Source organism: Conger conger, chromosome 5, assembly GCF_963514075.1.
Source record: "Conger conger chromosome 5, fConCon1.1, whole genome shotgun sequence".
In the NCBI taxonomy this organism is placed as follows: Eukaryota; Metazoa; Chordata; class Actinopteri; order Anguilliformes; family Congridae; genus Conger; species Conger conger.
The window spans coordinates 15,797,548-15,803,547 of NC_083764.1; the positions used below are offsets into that span (position 1 = coordinate 15,797,548).

The 6,000-nt window shown below is 45.3% G+C and overlaps 1 protein-coding gene across 1 annotated transcript in view; it reads right to left on the reverse strand.

The window, feature by feature from the left end:
- LOC133129166 (4-galactosyl-N-acetylglucosaminide 3-alpha-L-fucosyltransferase 9-like) overlaps nucleotides 1-4,406 on the reverse strand; it is a 34,452-nt gene extending 30,046 nt beyond the window's left edge. The window contains exon 1 of the mRNA XM_061243052.1: nucleotides 4,309-4,406. The gene's annotated coding sequence lies outside the window, so the exon portion shown is untranslated. The remainder of the gene's footprint in view (nucleotides 1-4,308) is intronic.
- Nucleotides 4,407-6,000: the final 1,594 nt, after the last annotated feature.

A 6,000-nucleotide genomic window follows, 5' to 3' on the forward strand; every position in this document is an offset into this window, starting at 1 on the left:
GTGTTTTAAAAGTCATGACATTAGTTATGAAATGTTTTGATTTAGTGATTACCAGCCAAGCAGCCTACCTCATCACAGAGACAAAAGGTCAAGACAGCCCAGCTTTCATAGAGTGACAGAAAATATTAAGGCGGATTATGCTCCGATTTCACGGTTACCCCTCTGCATACATCTGATCACCACTTCATCTCATTCTCCCTCCCTCTTCCTCCCCATCCTCCTCCCCCTCCTCCCACCCACACTTCCTCAGCCCGCCGTAACCTCCGCTCCCTCTCACCCTCTTCCTTTGCCAGCACCGTCACCGCCTCACTCCCCCCTCTCGAATCCTTCTCCAAACTCCCCGCTGACTCTGCATCTGCCACCCTCCTTTCATCTCTCTCCTCCGCCTTTGACTCTCTCTGTCCCCCTGTCTCAAAACCACCTCGCACATCCCCTCCCAGTCCTTGGATATCTGACACCCTCCGTACCTCCAGGGCCAGCCTCCGCGCAGCGGAGAGGAAGTGGGGGAAATCCAGAGACGCTTCCGACCTCATGACTTACCAGTCTCTCCTGGCGGCATTCTCTTCCGATGTCACTGCCGCCAAAGCAAAATACTATCAAACGCAAATTCAGAACTCTGCTTCTAACCCCCGGAAACTTTTCTCCATTTTCTCCTCTCTCCTCAACGCACCGCCTCCTCCTCCTCAGTCCTCCTTCGCTGCTGATGACTTTGCTGATTTCTTCGATGAGAAGGTCACAGTCATCCGCAGATCCTTTACAACCACCGCCCCCCTCACTGTGCCCCTCCCCCCCTCTAGGCCCATCCCTTCCTTTTCCACTTTCTCCCCCCTTACAGACTCTGATGTTTCTCAACTCCTGCTCTGCCACCGCCCTACAACCTGTGCCCTTGACCCTATCCCCTCTTCTCTTCTCCAAACTATCACACCTGACATTCTCCCATTTGTCACCTCCCTTGTCAACTCCTCCCTGTCTTCCGGCTGTTTTCCGGCATCCTCCAAGAGGGCCCACATCACTCCGCTGCTAAAAAAGCCTACCCTGGATCCCTCCATCATCCAGAACTACCGCCCGGTATCTCTTCTTCCTTTCCTTTCTAAAACTATAGAACGAGCCGCTTCTACTCAACTTTCTTCCTTCTTTTCTAACAACAACCTGCTAGACCCCCATCAGTCTGGCTGATGGGTCAGTGAGTCACTTCATGCCGCACGAGCAGCCTCCCTCTCCTCTATCCTCATTCTTCTAGATCTCTCTGCTGCCTTCGACACTGTGGATCACTCCATCCTCCTGTCTGCCCTGTCAGCAACGGGCATCTGTGGCACAGCCCTGGACTGGATTGAGTCCTACCTCTCTGGTCGCTCCTTCCAGGTTGCCTGGGCTGGTTCGGTATCGACACCTCGGCCCCTCACCACAGGAGTTCCCCAGGGCTCAGTCCTTGGCCCGCTTCTTTTTTCTCTCTACACTCGCTCCCTTGGCCCTGTGATCACTGCACATGGGCTATCCTACCACTGCTATGCGGACGATACCCAACTCTTCGTCTCGTTCCCGCTGTCTGATACGCAGGTTTCAGCCCGTATCTCTGCTTGCCTGAGCGACATCCAGAGCTGGATGGACAACCACCATCTAAAGCTCAACCCAGGTAAAACTGAAATGATATTCATCCCTGCTAATACCTCTCCCCATCTGGATCTCTCCATTTCTCTCGGGGATACCACACTCACGCCGTCACCCAGTGCAAGGAACCTCGGTGTGGTGATGGACAGCAGACTGTCCCTTTCCGAGAACATTGCGGCGGTGACCCGGTCTTGCAGGTTCTTCCTATACAACATACGGAGAATCCGCCCCTTTCTCACCCCCTACTCGACCCAGCTCCTGGTCCAAGCGATGGTTCTGTCCCGCCTGGACTACTGCAATTCCCTCTTGGCTGGCCTCCCAGCGTCCGCCATCAGACCCCTCCAACTCATCCAGAATGCAGCAGCTCGTCTGGTCTTCAACCTTCCCAAATACTCACACGTCACCCCCCTGCTTACTTCCCTCCACTGGCTGCCTGTCATGGCTCGCATCAAATTCAAAACATTGGTGCTAGCCTTCCAAGCAGTTAAAGGGTCTTCCCCAGCTTATCTGCAAAAAATCATCAGACCCTACACCCCTGCCAGACCTCTTCGTTCAGCCTCCACAGGCCGCTTGGCACCTCCCCCTCTCAGAACCTCCACCTCACGCTCACGACTACTGTCTGTTCTGGCTCCACGGTGGTGGAACGGACTCCCCGTTGACGTCAGAACTATAGAATCTCTCCCCACCTTCAAGCGCAAGCTGAAGACGCACCTCTTCAAGCAGCACCTCTCCCCATCCCTCCCTACCTCCCTGTGAACCTTAATTGTTGTCTCTGTGACTTGCTTTGTGTATCGGTATTTTTAGTTGGCTAGGTAAGCAGTGTTTGGATAGTTAACTTTGGTGACTTTTGCTCTGTTTGTTTGTTTGTTTGTTTGTTCAAAAAAAAAAAAAAAAAAAAAAAAATGGCCCTTGTCCTTATCTTTGTTGTACAGGTAGCAGTTGAAATTGTACTTACCTCTAGGGTCTTTCAGCGAACTTATCCCTGGTTATGGGTATGCACTTTGTTGTACGTCGCTCTGGATAAGAGCGTCTGCCAAATGCCAATAATGTAATGTAATGTAAAGAGAGACAATGTGATATTTGTATGACAAATCATTGGTTAGCTATGTTGCATAAAGGCTTGGATATTTCCTACTGTTACTTAGGAATTCTCTGGTCTCTTGAAGCTTCTTGCACGGAGCACACAAATTCCCCAGATTAATCTGTTTTATTTTAAACTAAAGATTTATAGTTTGAACAACTGTTTACTCTGAGTGCTTCTTCAAACATCACTGTTGCCGGACAACTTCGCCCAACTAAGAGGGTGATTAACTACTGAAACAGATTTGTTTCTTTTACAGGTCAATTATACAAATACATAACAAAATAACCATACAGTTGATACAGATCATTGCTATGAAACTAAAAATGCCTGGAGAAAACTTGGGTACACTGGGATGAATATTATTATGCACTGTAATCTACCTGTATTGTCTCTCACTGAAATCGATACAGTACATTTATTTATCTTCTTTTGTAAGCAAGCCTTCGCACAAACAAAGCCACACAAAAAATAAAGTACATTTTGGGAAGTCATTTCAGTTTTATACCTCCAACGGAAGACGGTGCACACAATTCACACGGTTCATATGTTTCATTTTATTTCTAGATAATCCTTGTCATAGCTCACACGCCAAGCTTGCAGTCATTTTCCTCTGCACAGTTGACCAATCCTCCACATCATTTTCAAAGAATCTATCTGCATTTTTAGGAATCCAAAATAATTCCATTCCACTTTTCTTTGGAGGACAAAGATATGTTTGCTTCATGTTGACAAGATACAAATATCCATCCATCCATTATCTTTACCCACTTATCCTGAACAGGGTCGCAGGGGGGCTGGAGCCTATCCCAGCATACATTGGGCAAAACGCAGGAATACAACCTGGACAGGTCACCGGTCCATCGCAGGGCACTCACGCTCATACGGGCAATTTAGACTCTCCAATCAGCCTAACCTGCATGTCTTTGGACTGTGCGAGGAAACCGGAGTACCCGGAGGAAACCCACACAAACACAGGGAGAAAATCACACAGCGAGGCCCCGGCCAACGGGGATTCGAACCCAGGACCTCCTTGCTGTGAGGCAGCAGTGTTATCCGCTGCACCATCCGTGTCGCCCAGATACAAATATTCAAATGAATATTTCTTTTATAATTTCGAACATGAAATGCTGTGTCCTGTGTGTGTGTGTGTGTGTGTGTGTGTGTGTGTGTCCTGTGTGTCCTGTGTGTGTGTGTGTGTGTGTGTGTGTGTGTGTGTGTGTGTGTGTGTGTGTGTGTGTGTGTGTGTGTGTGTGTGTGTGTGTGTGTGTGTGTGTGTGTGTCTCCCCACATCTGAAAATCTATACTAATTTATACTCAGCATTTTAAAACTAGGTAGACTGCAAGTATTGTAATTTTGTTCACTAGTTTAATCAACTGTTACCCAGACAGTGAAAGAGAAAAGCAATACAATTAATGTGAAACCATCAACAATAATGAAAGATCCCTTTTCAATAAAACTTAATCATTAATTGATTGTCAGATGTGAACTCAAAACCCAGATTTTGAACAAACAGTAATTATGGTAAGCATATGCTTATTTGTCAGCATCGAAAATATTCTAAAAGAGTCAAAAAATGCAGTATGTATTTGGGATTCATTGTAGTTATTCAACTTACCTGTGTTGGTTGTGGTTCTGTGAAGTATATACCAGCATCAATGGTTTTGCAAAAAAGAAAGGCTATGTCCCATCTTATATGACTTGTATGTCCCTCACTTTGAAAAGTTTTTCACATCTCAGTGTCTGCATAAAAGGAGGGTGTTGCTAGTGTTCGGCCAGTTCGGCCAGTTCCTGTTTGAGCTTTGATAAAAGAGGAAGAATTATCAGGTTGAGGAATGGCGGAGAGCCAGGCGCGACTAAGGGTAACCCCTAGTAAGCGGGCACGCGAACGTGTCCGCCGCTAAACCCAGGGAGGTCGAGGACACGAAAACAACTCGAAGACAGCTCCGACCAAATAAAGAAAATAGCCCCAAAAACGTCTAATGAAAATAAAGCAACCCTTAAAAACCAGGGCAAATAACACAACCAAAAAGAGGCGAGCCCTGAAACCCCGGACCGGGATCCCCAAAATAAAAGTACAACCTAGTAAAAAAAGACTAGGTAAACAAAATAAACAACCGTGAGTCGCAGCTCTGGAAAACGCACAAACCAAAATATATACCGGGGACAACGTCCCTCACCCACAGACTCACACGAGCCAAAAACAAAAGAGAAAAGAAAACTACACTGTTCGCAGTGTACACACACACACACAACGAGCAGAACACCTTCCTTACCTTTTTTTTTCGTTTTGTTTTTTCTTTTAAATTCAAAACCCAGAACCAGCACAATACCTGACTCATTTAACCGTGAGTCTACCGTGTGCTTACCAGCTTGGTGGCAGTGCGAACAGTGACACCAAAGCATCGACCGATGGTCAAAGAGGGCTTTAAATACCTTCTGGAGGTAGCCACCCTGTTGGCACTAATGAGCACCAGGTGAAAATAATAAACCCCTGGTGGCCACAACCGGTACTACCTCCCAACCCTGACAAGAATGGCTTAGAACAGTGATCCACTTGTCTTTTGCTGAAATCGATGCAGTATATTTATTCCGCTTTTTTGTTAACAAGTTTCGTACGAACTAAGCAACACAAAAAAGGAAACAAGAAAAGAAAAAAAGAATCAAAAAAATGCTTTGTAATGTATCAGGGATATTTCAAGGAAACAACTACAAATCCTTTCTTCATAATGTCTGGCTGTGGCATAATTTGTAGTGTCATAGCCACTATTATTGAATACGGTATGCTCTAATGTGTTTTCGTATTGAATGCAGTGTGTTGAAGTCATTCCCATTTTCTACTGAAGATGGTGCATAATATTTGCTATGAATAAAGAAATAGTGACTTGGATTAGGTGTCAATTATTTTTTATTTCAAGATAATTCTCTTGTCGTAGCTCTCACACAAAGCTTGCAGTCACTTTCCTCTGCACTGTAGACAAATCCTCCTTCACATAATTTTCAACAAATCCATCTGTCACATTTCAGGCTTGTCACATCATGTTTCATGTTTAGTTATTGTCTTAGTTATGTTATTGTCATATCATATATTATGTTTGTCTAGTCTCACCACGTTTTTATGTTTCATTTCTTGTTACGTTTAATTGTCATGTTACATTTCATGTTTAGTTGTTACGACTTTTTAGTCGTGTCATGTCACGTTATATTGTTTATTCATGTCACAGTTTTGCAACCTTATGTCACGATTTTTGTTTGTTTCATGTTATGTTCTGTTCATTGATTAGCACACTTTTTTGTGTCTTTCTGCAAC